This window comes from Choristoneura fumiferana, chromosome 4 (genome assembly GCF_025370935.1).
Source record: "Choristoneura fumiferana chromosome 4, NRCan_CFum_1, whole genome shotgun sequence".
In the NCBI taxonomy this organism is placed as follows: domain Eukaryota; kingdom Metazoa; phylum Arthropoda; class Insecta; order Lepidoptera; family Tortricidae; genus Choristoneura; species Choristoneura fumiferana.
Window position 1 is genome coordinate 18097666 of NC_133475.1, and position 14527 is coordinate 18112192.

Below are 14527 nucleotides of genomic sequence, written 5' to 3' on the forward strand. Positions count from 1 at the left end.
GCGCTGCTCCGCGCCGCGCGCCCGAGCTCCAGTAGTTTTATATAAAACACGGGTACCCAACTCTATTTTCGCATAGTTTCTCGCAGGCTAATGTATATATTCAATTTATGGGGCCTATTAAAGACATTGCATCGGCAAGCGGCCCGTTCGCAGTCGGCGCACGTCGCCATCCGCGCGCTGCCGCCGCCCGCCCCATACTAACCGCCGGCCGCCCCACACACGGCGAAAGAGCAGTACAGAAAAGGCCACAGGCGGCAGATAGGCCCCAAGTAGGCTTTTTTGCTTCAGAAATATAAAATGGCGTTTCATAGATGTGTGCAGGGTTAGGTGGTACTGGGATACGGGTTCTATGCTTTGTATGAATGTTGCACGCTGTGTGTAGCGCGATACTCTAGGAATATTTAAGTATGGACGTCATTTACGTTGTAACCCGAAACAAAAATACAGCTGATTTAAAGCGACGAGTGAAGAAAGGGCGAGAGAGAGGAGCACGAGCTAGATCATGTCTTCGAATGCAATCATACTACGCCATCTTCGAAATAAGTCTAACTAGGTAGTTCCTTAAAAATAACATTTGTTTAAACATTCCGATTTACGCAAAAATGAGAATATTTTGAAATGATTTAGTTTAATCCAAAAGCCTTATTGCATTTCAATCGGTTCAGTGGTTTAAGCGTGAAGAGGTAGCAGACAGACTGACACACTTTCTTCGTATTTATCATATTAGTAAGGATTTGGTATTGAGTTGGTACACTGTCGATTTAGGTGCATTCAGTAGGCTTAACAGGCTGCTAGGTGAAGGTGTTCGGTAGCCGGAACATTAACTGGAAACCGGCTGCAGGCACGTGACGTGCTTAGTGCCCACAGCTCGCTCCAGCCTGCATCGGTAAATAGCTTTGGATAAATCACATTTCACACTAGATGCTTCAGCCGGATGGATAACTACATGACTACTGTCTACTGCTGGAAACAAATATGACGGCAACGTGGCGCGCTGAGACCGACCGTTCAAACAATGCGGAAGACATTTACACTCCAGATTTAGTCTCCGTTTCCACCAGAGATTTGGAAAGATGTATTGCGAGGAATGTGTTTTTCATAATGACCAATAGAAACGCTTCATTTACCTGCCCTCTCTCCGCTCAGCTGTTTCCACAGAGTGTGCTGTGCGAGGATATATCAGCATCAGGTGTACTGACAACATCGAGAGAGTAATAGGCAACCAGACAACCAGTGGATACAATAATTGACCAGTTGTAGTTCATAGTAGCGTTCTAAGAGGGAGGTTTTTGTTTAACAGTGAACGTTCTCCGCCCGAAGATGATGGTTGATAATTGTGGCGTTTTTTTTGTAGCTAAGTACATCTAAGTATAACAAGGAAAGCCATTTGCAGTTGTTCCTCTCTTGATTTCGGAGCACTAGAGCTTATAAATAAATTAGTGCAAGCGGCGTTGATGGCCGCCACAAAGGCTGCAGTAAAACCTCAGTAAAACAATGCCTGCTGCGTCCTGCGTCTTTAAAAATGACTGCGCCCTTTTGTTGCGACAATACACGCGCCGGCGCCGCGCGCTCAGTTTGTTCCTGTTCATAATTTATCCTCGTAACTAGTGGAGGCTGTTTACACTTAGACTCGCCAGTAACTTTAACTCTAGGGAACAAAATAATAACCTGCTTAATATTGTTTTACTTTATAAATCAGTTGAATAATAAAAGTAAACCAAAACCTAAATTCTGACCATATTACCTACGGGATAGATAGGACCATGTGTGGCCTTTGTGTGCCTTCTTGGTATTAGTTAACAGAGACGAAACGTATATTTACTATGTTGAGTTTTTGTGTAAAAGTGGAGATTTGACGGGTGATTTGACATTGATTATCGTTAAAATTGACTTGGTGCAAGTCACGCTCGACGAGCACCCGCCGCCCGCGGGTCGCGGCCGCGGCGCCGCGGGGACCGCGGGCCGCCGATGGCCCCAGTTTGTTTCAATATTCACTGAATTTTAATGAAATTACACATGCATTAAAACGGCGCTCGATCATGCCTGCTCCCAAAACAGAAACACTCATTACAATTTCTGTCTGATGCCAGTGACTCAATCATACGAGCCGTATGAATATTAAAACAATGTTTTAATATTTCACACAAATTGATGTCTACATTAATCCATAATATCTTTGACGCCACGAGTTTATTGAACGGTTAAGTGTAGTAAAGAAAGGTCACCGTGTTTAGTAGAGAACAATTGACATGACATGTGAACTATAATAATAAAGGTAGCCCATTGCAGGTATTCCAAGCTCAGAAACTTATACAATTTTCAATAAGCAGATGTACATTTAAACAAAGTGCAAATCTTAAAGTGGCTACCTACATTAGAAACTAGAATATAAATATCTTAAGCCTGCTTCATCTCATGAATTTATTAATTCAACTTGTGGTCCGTTATGTAGGTACACTAGGATAGGGTATACTAGGAAAGTAACGAAAAGAGATCTTAATTCTATGAACATTCGTTTAATATTCCAACTAAACAGGCGCCAGCAGAATTCAATTACCTACATTTTGCCAACCGTCTATTGAATATTGAAATTAGCATTTCATTTGAAAGGAGAGCAGGCGACAGCTCGCTCGGCGACCGCCTTAGTGCCTTCGCAATAAAAGCGAATATTGATAAGCGGCGCGGCGCGGCAGCCGCAACTCGCAGCGCGCGTTGTTTCCTGCTGACTAATCCTCGGTGTAGTCCCTTCAGTTAAACGCGGGATTAACAAGCGAACTTCTTCGTTGTTTTCAGCGATGTGGTCGCCAGTCGCCACGCATTATATGCGGGACTTAATTATTGAATAAAAACAAATTTAGTCACCTTTGTACTTTTATTTTCCTCTTTTCTCTTAGAGCGGAATTGTACAATACGCCATAGAAAAAACGTCAAACATGTCAAATTCTTAATAAGAACACTCACTCATATCATATGCCGTCTAATATATCATCCATACCTCCATACGTTCCGTTTTCCAGATAGTAAGTATTATCTATTTTACGTAGTTCTAGTTCACCTTCCACTCTGCAGGACCGGAGTCCGCACGGAGCCCGTTTAACTCGAAATGGCGAACTGCATACACAGGAAGAAGTCGCAAGCGTTGTTACTCTGGTCCGTCAGGCCTCAGGCAGCGCAATCTTTAGGTCCAACATATTTAAATAATGAAGTTTACAGCACTTACGTCCAACGGCCTTTGTACATGGCCGATATTTTATTTTGCTGATTCTAGTCTAGTAGATATTCTCAAAATATCATTTACACTAGTTAGTACAACCTATAGTTAGTTAGTTTGTATGAACCTCAATTAATAGTTGCTTACCTGCCTATTGGAGTATTATTTATGTCCTGGCTGCTCTACAACAGCCCCGGCCGCCCCCGAACACGTTTCAATTCTTCTCCCCCCCCCTCCACTGTCCCCCTCCGCCCACACATAATTTAAAACGCGAGGGTTTCTGGTCTGGAATTTGATGAGATCGCGTCTAAATTCAGAGCTTTGTTTATTGGTCTCTATAAAGTGGGCAATATACAAATTCAAATTATTTATTCAGTAAATAGGCCGCAATGGGCACTTTTACATGTCATTTTTTTTAATACCAGCGCTTTCGGAAATACCTTAATTGCCAAGAAGAATATATACGCCGCAAGAAACTTGGCAGAAAGTAATTTTTTCAAAATAAAATAAATCATCATAACACAATTATCATCGGCTTTCAGTCTTAACAGACGAATAAAAGTAGAGACGTTTTGATTTCGTCAGTATAACCTGTACCATAACATGTACGGGAACCAGAGTTGAGGTGGATGGATTCCTGAGCGAAAGACCTCTTGAGTGAGGAAGCTAAGCTATAAATTGATGCCGTGTCCTTGCAATCGCATATCTATGTCATCGAAATTCTATGAAAGAGTAAAAAACACAAGGGAGATAATTTTGCATAAATATTTGTACTGTTTTGCGTCGGAAATGTCAATAAGTAAAATAAGTAAGTATTAGTTTGACCTGGCCCTGTACCACGAAGTGCAAAACTCGAACTTCGTATGTGCCGTCCCGATGACGCTTATGTCATTTAATACGCGAGTGAAAGAGACGGTGCGATACGAACTTCGATTTTCGAGTTTCGTAGTAGCCCCTCTGATCCGCATTCAAAAATAATTTTTAGCGCTAATCTCCTCTTAACTGTACACTCTTCTTCCTCTTCCTTCAGCACTCGCCCAATACCTACCTGTCGCCGCGAGAACCTAAATTAAACATGTAGCTATCAACTTACAGCGGAGGGCGAACTCGCGAAGGTTTTTATAATCTCCGACGCCATTGTCATTAAAATCAGGGCAAACCTCTCGAGTTTACCTCCCGCCTATAAATAAGGCGCTTTGAGATCGAAAAGCAATACCTTTTAGGCGGCTCCTGATAAACCGACCCGGAGCGCTTAAGGCGCGACCCCGGCGCCGCTGCCCCGCACAAACACAAACGTTTATAGTTCAAACAAGTAATTAGTGTTAGACAATCGTAACAACGCTTTGTCCGGAGTCTGGAGAGCCTACTCGATCGCCGTTCTTAATATTGCGCAGCGCATACCAGCAGCATTGCCCTCACTATACTAATAAAAGATAGGCTAGTTCCTTTTTAAAAATCCCTGTATGATCCTCAAGGAACACTTACATATCTGCCAAATTTCAAGTCTCTTTGCTCCAGTGGTTTAGGCTGTGCATTGTCTGTCAGTCAGTCGGCTAGTCTCGTTTCGCGTAAAGGCAGGTCTGTGTAGACCTAACCGGTCGCACGGTGTGGTTGAGAACGCGGATACTAGATAATTAGTGCTTGTAATGTAGATAGCTGAACCATTCTTACAATGTATTTTTAAACCTGTCGCAAAAGGGAGGTGTTATAAGGTTGACCGCTATGTGTGTGTGTCTATCTGTGTCATCATAGCTATCAAACGGATCCTGGACGGATCGTTCAAAATCAGTCCGTATTTTTTAATGAGTCAGTGTCTATTTGATCTAAATTCAGTTCAAAAACCCCTTGTAATGTTCTCTTGTATTAGATGAGTAGGTACAACTGCAAGCTACGCAAGTTTGTGTGTCGGTCGGCGCGGGCGCGGCGGCGATCGCATCGCGTTAAGACTGCGATGGGATTTATTAAGAGTAGCGCGGTCGGTGGATGGGATTTATTACCGCGCAGAGTAGCGCCATTTTTATCCTCATACCTCATAATAATATCTCCTGCTTAAATATTATTTTTACACAACAATCCAAGGATTTTTTTATTGATTTCAGAGTTCACGTAAATAGATTATGTACTCGCACATACGAATAAGAGACTTTTTTCTTGGTTTAATTGAAAATTTGTTAATTCAAATGGTCAGGCAGACGGACAACAGACAACTGAGCTTTATTAAGAGGGTTATTTTGTGTATGGAACCCAAAAAAGGCTGCAGTAGAATGTTGAGTATGCTCACTAAACTTAATTGTGAACAGATTCGCAATAAGTACCCGGGGACCTCCAAGGCTTACCTTGATTTAGTCGTTATCACACTAACTCTGATAAAAAGTAAATAGTTTGGCAATAAGAAGCTTCTGTCCGGTGGCTGCCCTGTGCCCGTGACCCGCATCGTACGCATGGCCTGCAAATCCGCTTAATCTATCGTCGGGGGCACGGCGGCACGCGGAGCCGCCTCCGCGAGGCCTGGGCTGGAGAGAAAAAAACTAAATCAGATCCTTTTTATCATCGTCAGCATTGACGTCAGTTGAAAGATGTCTCCTGCTGGACATTAGCCACTTCCAATGCTTCGGTGACCGGCTGCGCTGCGTGCGTCCATCGGGCTCCTGCGACCTTCACCAGCCCATCATTCTATCTTGTGGAGCGTCTACCCGTCCTGCGTTTTCCGGTACGGATCGGGAATACGATTTTTATTTAACGTTTTAAATCTAACTTGAAACGAATGCCAATAGAGAACGAAGAAGAAAGTGGGATAGGAATTGGCAGTCACGTTTAGCAACGAATACAGCGTCATGCCCTTGGTCGGTGTCGCAGCGACCATGCGGCACGTCGTGTGTGTACTGTGTACGCGAGATCACCGCAGCCCTCGGCGGCGCCCGGCGCGCGGCGGAGATGCGGGACAGCTCGCTGGCGCGGCGCCAGCCCGCTGCTGAATGTATCACGCATATTGATTCGAACCGGCGCTTAATTAATTGCCACGGAAAATACGGCGGGATCCTGCCGAGACGCCTCATTTGCCTAAATGACTGCTCAAATGTGCTCTGGCAGGTGTTCACGGAGATGGCAGCGACGGAGAAGCCAATGGGTATATTTGTACTTAAATGAAATACGACGATGAATGAAACAGCGATCGTAATGGCGGTGAACGAGAGGGAACTTTCGGTAGATTTTTTAAATCTTAAGTGTGGTAGTTAATAATTGATCTAGAACATTTTTTTATTAAATTACTAAGAAAGACACGCTACATTCATAATCTATCTAATTCGCGATGGACGTTGATCCAAGTCTCTTGTGGCGTATTCTTCTTTGCAATTTTTATTTTTATTTTAACATTAAACATAAAATATGTAAAAGTGCCCTTTGCAGTTTATTTGGAAGGTAAACTTTTGTTTTTGATCAGATAGAGCGCGGAGTGTCGGCGACGAGAGCAGGCCGTGTGCTAACTGGTACATCCAACCCGCATTTTAACTGGTTTGTTAATTAAAAGATATCCTGCAGTGAATATCGCATGTATGATAATATGCATTTAGTTTTCTTGGACAATAAATGTGCGTAATTAAAGGGTTATTTCCGTTGTCAGAGCCGTTTCACATATGCCTTAAAATATGACCATGGTAACTTTAAATTCAATTAATTATAAAAAAAAACTCACAGAAAATTGTAAACAGACGCAAAAGAATCAAATTAAAACAAAAGAGGAAATGCCGTAACAAAAAAATAATAATATCAATCGCTCACTCAAACACAATCCAATTACACGTCAAGGGTGAAACGTGAAACCTCAAGCAGCTCTCCGGCTGACAAAACAAGTAAAGCGAAAAATGAAGACGGATTACGAAGAGGCGAAAACAAGAGAGTGCGCGCGCGAGCCTGCCCGCTGGCCCCTGCTTCACATCACAATAGTACTTGTGCTATTATCTATTCTGTGACAATAGGTAGATTAGACACCGATGGTAAAGGCCGCGAAGCGTTTCAACCGTCGTATCTTTTGCGAACTTACACTAATTACCTGAGCATCTACTCCGCTGTACTCGTAGGTGCGTGTGGCCGTCTTTGTAGCAAGGATAGGTTTAAGTATTCATCAATTACGGTAGCTAGGTGCGGCGGTAGAACCGCTTCGCATTCTGACCCTGATATCCTGAGGAGGTTCCGAGACGGCCAAACTCCAAGCGGCGATGCGACTTGAAGTCAAGAACTAAGATTACTATATGCTTGAGTCGATCCTTTTTATTAAGTTTACAACGACCACTTAAGCATTAAGTAAAAATTTAACGATTGCTAAGCTGATATAATCTATTTATAAATAACTGCTCTTACAATCAGGTGAGATAGAACTCAATCGCTGGTCAGTTTCAGAAGAACAAACTATGAGCGTGTTATTGTAAACAATTTAAATTGAATTAAGAATACTTCGTAGATTTCGCGTTATTGTGGTGTGAAGGAAAACAGAAAAGAAAATATTTGAAAACAAAGCTTATATTTATAACCGATACCCGCAATAGGTAAGAGTAACAGCAACGAGAAAAGAATCCCGAGTTGTATTCGCGCCGAGAGGGTTCCAGCTGAGTTAAAAATATAATAAGACGTAGGGGGGATGTGTGACGACCACATCGCCCGCTGGTGTAGTGTGTAGTGTGAGAGGGGCCACCAGTACAGCCAGTAGTTTCAGGGCGGCTTGTGGCGAGCTGTTGGTGCATGGCGATACTACGACCCTGAGATACAATCAATTAATATCTCGAAAATAGCTGAAATTATTTGAATGAAACTTAGCTAAAACCGTCTTGATTTAACTGGCTTTTGATTAGAAAAACCGCATCAAACAAAATCGGTCCATGATATAGTCAAAATACCACAAACGGGACTTATCACGCTAAAACACACGAACGGTAAAACGTTATAATAGGTCCATGTCTCCTATACTTAAGAGAAGTCTCTTCGTTCCATTCTCCATACAAACGTCTCATTTGAAAACTAGGCAACGGAAATAGATGAAATTTTGTAAGTATGGACTAGACGTAATTATCTATGCCTGTGGTTTTTCAGATTTTCATATAAATCAGTAATATCAGAATTACAGGAGCTCAAAAGTCGTCAAAAAAAGATGTCAACTTTGCACGAGAATTACAGACTAATAAAGCATTTTTACAAAAATTAAAAAAACTACAGGCATAGAAAATATAATGAATATCTTGATTGTAAAATATCATTGATTTCTGAGCTATAACTTTTCGTATAATATGAGGACAACGAAACCCAAAATTCAACCGCCCAAATCTTGAAAAGCCTACAGCTATCTCGATATAAATTACGGACGACGTTGCGGAAGGCATGGGGGGGGACGGCTGCGAGCGCCTATGTCACGAGCGATAAAGACAGCAATATCCCAAACCAATACCTAACGCGGTGGAGAGTGCCAATTTTAAAAACTATATCTATTCTGAAAAGACACGATCCGAAAATCCGTGACGTGTTACACAGGGCTACGAGCGCTCGAATAAAATTTTGGGCCATTCGATAAAATTATTTAGGGCTCTAACTTTTTACTACTGTGATCGTGTTTTGCTGTCGCGCTGACTGTATTTTCACTTTTCACATACACGACTCTAAAAGACGCCCCCCCCCCCATAGATTCGTTTTCTTGTTTGGCTGCACTGAACCCTAAAACGCATTTATTTTCCTTGTTTGCTGCAAAGAACTGTCCTCGCTTTGAGCAGCCAGCGCCCGCCGCGGAACAAATGGATTCATTTGGGAGTTGTTCTTTGACATAATCTATTTAGGGAATAAAAAGGCGTCTAGACCCGCGGCGGCGGCGCGGGCGCGGGCGCGGCGCAATTTCACGCTGCCCGCGCTACTCAGCTGTCAAAATGCTGTTGCTACGGATTAGTTTGCTCTTAGTGTTTGTTTATTAGGGAAAATACCATTCTTTTGCGCTATTTTGTGCTTTAATACCTATTTCGTGTTTCTATTCCGGTAGCTACTGCTAATGCCTCGTGTATCAGGTCCCGTGTTGCAATGTTACCGATTGTTCGTCATAATTTCATAAGTCAGAAAGGAAGAAAAAACATTTATTCGTGACAATTACAAATAGACAATTTATCTAGTAGTAGTATAATACTTAAACATACTAACTTAATAATAAATAAACAACTAAATACTTAATACATACATAAATAAATAAATAAATATGTAAATAAATAAATGTGGAAGTTTGTCAATGTTACTTTTTCAGAATACAACGGTAGGATGAAATTGGATGTCATTTAGTATATTGATATCTTAATCTTCGGGAATAAGACATAATATAATAAGATACTGTTTATTCCGATATTAGTACCTACTGGATTCACGACGGATAGAGACAGTCTGTGACATCGAATAGCGGGGTTTTTACTTGTGTTCAAGTTTTTTTTGCTGTGCATCGTTTTACGCAAAACAAATCGTTTTTTATTCGGTTAGACATAATGAGTTACATTCGTAATATAGACAATGAGTTCTAGGGGGAAATTTTACAACTTTTTCTAATAATGATGTAAAAGTATGTCGAAATAATTATTTTCTATCCAAATAAACAGGGATAAAGTCTTGAAGAGGAAAAAAGTCCAAATTGAAATATAACATACCTAAGTACCTTTTCACACCTCTCCTTCAGAAAAGTAACTTTTCCTCCCTGACGAGAGGGAGCAAAGTGCAACTTTTCTGTTCAAGGCTTTTCTAAGCGTTTTATTGCAAATTCCATTTTTTTCAAGTTGATAATTGTAAAGCCACGCCTTTTTCTATGCTGGTTGTTCTTTAATAATATTTAGATTTTTCTTTTGCAAGTTTCATGATGCTCGGTGTGAAAAGTTGTATGAGCCACTCGGGAGCAAAATTATTTTCATCTTGGGCGTTAACACTTGAATTCCTCATTACGCTCAGGATTCTATTGTAGAATCCTTCGCTACGTTCTGGATTCAATGTACGCCCTCGCCGTAAATACACCATTTTGCTCCCTTGTGACACAAATAACTATTTCTTAAGGGTCACTAATCCTTGAGGCGTCGAGGCTGCGAGGCGGAGGCTCGCGCTGGACACAGTGAGACTCGTTGAACTTGATCTTAGGCATGCTCCAGCTGCGGCTGCGGCTGCGGCTGCGGCACAAGGAAACTTGATGGTTCATTTTTTGACGATCAAAAAGTCTAAATCAAGCAGATTATTCTGTTAGTACGCCACAAAGCCACTTAATTTTGTGAGTACATAATAAAGTATGAATACAATTTACAAAGGTTGGGATACATGTACAAAAGTTGCGAACTATATAAATTTACAAAGGTTGGGTCTACCAGGCCAGTTATCCTTTGAGTGGATGAAGAAATCATTCGGTTAGGGACGGATAAAGAGAGTTTTAAATTCAGAAATGGAAGTTTTTGTGGTATCATGAAAACAAAAAGCCCTCCGCACTCGTGGAGAGATCTTTGATTCAACACATCTGCTTGTGGCAAACTAAAACAAAATACGTCAATTAACCACACCCACACGCTTAGTTAAACTTCTCTGTGGCGCTGCCGGCGCTGTGTTTAATGTACTACATAAACAACTTAAAACGCGTTCTTGAGAAACTTCTCAACAGCAAAGTTCTCAGTTTAAATATGAAAACATTCTCATTTACATTAAAATACGAAGTAAATGAGCGCGCATGAACGCGTGAAGCGTCAACTAACAAAAGCTTTTAGCAATTTGCGAGTAATTCCAGTACGCGGCAATACGTTGTTTATATGAGGAGCAGAAAATTTACAACAAATTGTAATTACTGTAATGATTACAGTGTAATCCTTGAGCTGCGGAAGCTTGAGGCTGGAAGAGGGGGGGGGGGCACAGCTGCCGCGACCTGCTGTTGGAGGGGCGGGGGTTCGATCTTGCTAAAAATAGTAGACCTGAGACTATTTATAATAGGTAACTAGCTATTGCCCATGTTCGTCTTCAGAGTTTATCACTATCTCGCGTGAACTGTGCGTGCAGTGATATTATGTGGATAAAAAATATAATTATTTGTTCTTCTTTGGGACTTAAAGTAACTTCATGCTAAATTTTGACAGCCCTTAGCAAGGTGGTGCGAGACATCAGCTCGCTGGCCCACTGGCCTACTGGGAGATCCACTGCCAATCGGGAATGGAGGAAACGAGAGATACGTAAACCCAACGGTGAGCGCAGATACGCTGAAGAAAATGAACTGTGGTATAGGTACAGGGATACCGGCAATACCTGTTTTCACAGTGGTCCCTCATTCGTAATGATGTTGTCTTCGAGGCCCGCGGAACGTTTCGCTATAAAGGTCCCAGTTAGGCTTGTAGTTACCAGAAGCCGCGGCTACCGCGGGTTCCACGGCACCCGATATTTAACACATCACGAAAGCTGTTGTTTTCAACAAAAATAATTACAAAGATCATTTTTTTATAGTGAAACAAAGTAAATGAGTAACAGTGGGAACTTATTTATTTAGGTGTTGGTGCGCCGCGGAGCCGAGCGAGCTGCACGCGGCATGCAGCGGCACCGTTAAATAAACAGCCGGCACAAAGGCGCGCTCAAAGCGAGCCTTCTTAGCCGCCATGCCCAAGCCGTGTCCGCGGCAGCGACATTAAAAGCATACCTTTCCATATCGTGTAAACCTCTCGCAAATTTATTCAGGACACTCGTTCGCTACTCGTCAAATAATACCTCAGTAATATTTGACGGTCGCCGATCGCAATAGCGACCGTATGCCGAGCCGGCAGAGCGCTCTTTCTGCCGCTTGTCCGGGAAACATTTCAATTTTAAGTATTATTCAAGTAATTTGCATTGCAGTGGCCACTGTAGTGGCGCCGGACGGTGTTCCCGGGTTCCGGAATAATCACGTACGTCGCGCGCCGCGCTCCTGCACTCCTGCCTGAATAAACAGTTATCTCAGCTTAGCGGCGCCGGCGCCGACGCCATCCGGGAGTCGCAACGATACTCCGAACACGCTAATTGGCTAACACGCTCGCTGCACACACAATAAGCGCTTTAATGCGAAAAAGGCGGGAAAGCATAAGAAAAATATTGGAATAAAAAATAAATATATTTTAGAAAAAGTTAAGTATATTTCAGAATATTCGCTGGGTAGTCTCGGCTGGAATAGCAATTGCTGGCTTCGTATTAGTTAAACGGACTCGCAAGCTCGTCCGTTTAATACTCATACTCAGCCAGCAATTGCCTACTTCCAGGCCACGACAATAATCTACTATAGGTATGTTCGAATTTCAAACATCCCTAATAAGCTGGGCATGGCTTTACATTATGTATGTAACTATAACAACTATTTAATACAACTTTAACGTCGTAAAATTTGTTATTAATTAAATTTGATTAAACATTTTACAAAACAAGTAAATAAAAAAAATATCAAATGTTCCAAATGTCGATCGAACATTACATACATACATTTTAATAACCGAAGCTATCTCATACTTGCTTATACTACGAGTAAAATAACAGGGGGTGGGAGACCTGGGCACGAGATATTAATTTCAGCTTGATACATCCACGCGTTCCTCAGAAAAAAGGTCGTAATTGTCGGATGAACGGACGGGCGTTTCTCTTTTGCCAACTGTGGACAAAACTCAAAAAATATACCTAACAAATAAGGTTCATTCGATACCTATTGCCGTGGCGGGTGGCGGGCGGAGGGCGGCGGGCTGCCGGGCTGCCGGGCCGGCCGTAATGGAGCGCCGTTGAGGAACCGGCGCAATTATGTAAAACACAGCTGTATCCCGGCGACGCGCCCGCGCCGGCAAAGGGACACCGACCTCTATTAGGTTACTACCTTAATCTTCTGACTTGGGCAATATCTAATGCTCATTTTTAAAATAAAGGTCAATGTCCTTTTAGAAGCTCGCTGGACCCGCGAGGTGTTAAAAATAAAGTTGTGTTAAATACTTGTGATGTAAGTATAGATATCATTTAATAATATTGTAAATTTGTATAAAAAAAATAAACCTCGTTGAGTTTCTTGCCGGATTCTTCTCAACAGAGGTTTTTCCGAAACGGTGGTAGATTTTTTTTGACATTAATAAGTGCTTGTTATAGCCTAAATTGAATAAAGATATTTTGACTTTGACTTTTGATTAATAAAGTAGGTATGGTTGCCGTTGTGACAAGACTTGTACACCAAAAGATTAGGGATATTCACCTATTATTATTATTAAACTTGAAAACTTTTTTTCATTCTAATAAAGTACCTACGAGTATACTAATCAATGTATCAGGTGTGTTTCAATGCACTCATAATTAAGCGTCACCTCCACAACATACCTAAAAACAAGGTTTACAATATTTTAGAGTACAACCAGACAGTACAATAAACGGGATGAACATTTTCATTGAAATTGCTCAAGCAATTGTTGAAGCAAGCTTTGCCCCTAAGTTTGAATTTCCAAAACTTATAATCGCATTGAAATCGGTCCATCGTTACTTGTGCCATGAAATATAACAAAACCTACTCGCGCGTCACAGAACACTCCTGTAGACTGTTTCTTTTTCTTTTAACTACTTATATCAAGTTTAAACACCGGAGCCGGCGCACGAAATAAACTTGCAAATTCAAGTCAAGTGGTCTATAAAACCTCCTGTTCCTGTTTACTGCTGACGACATAATGTCGCCGTTTAGTGCCTCGGAGACACTGGTTCAGTATTCAATTACCAGCGACCACGTGAGGATCCACACGCCATCGCCGGCTGCTAAACTTTAAAACAAGAAGCATATTCTCAGCTAGTCTGGAGGTGTTAGAACTTTGAATTTATCTGACGATTGATACTTATCTAGACCAGCACTCTTAATCTAATACCTTAAAACGAGCAATATATTTATTAATTTTATTTATTTCGGAGCTCTTGGTAACGGTTTTAACGATTTCACTCATGTTTTCAAGGGAATTTTCGAGTTCTAGCAAAAACAACTCAGTATAAATAAATATTAAATATTTAGATCTTACGAGTACCATGGGGCGATTCGATTGACACCATGTGCATTTGATTTGACCTAGGTAGTCCCAAAATAAGCAAAGGTTATACTTGCGTACTAGGCAACGGATAAACATACCTACTTATTTATATAAATTCATTATAAAACGTCAAAGACGAGCATAACCATTCGTATTATTCAACCAAATATTGGCCCGACCGGGGAGTGAACCCGGAACCTCAAACTTCATAGTCAGCTTCTCCAACCAGTTGGTTGTCTGGTCATCATAATATATATATACCTACCTGATATTGCTATATGTA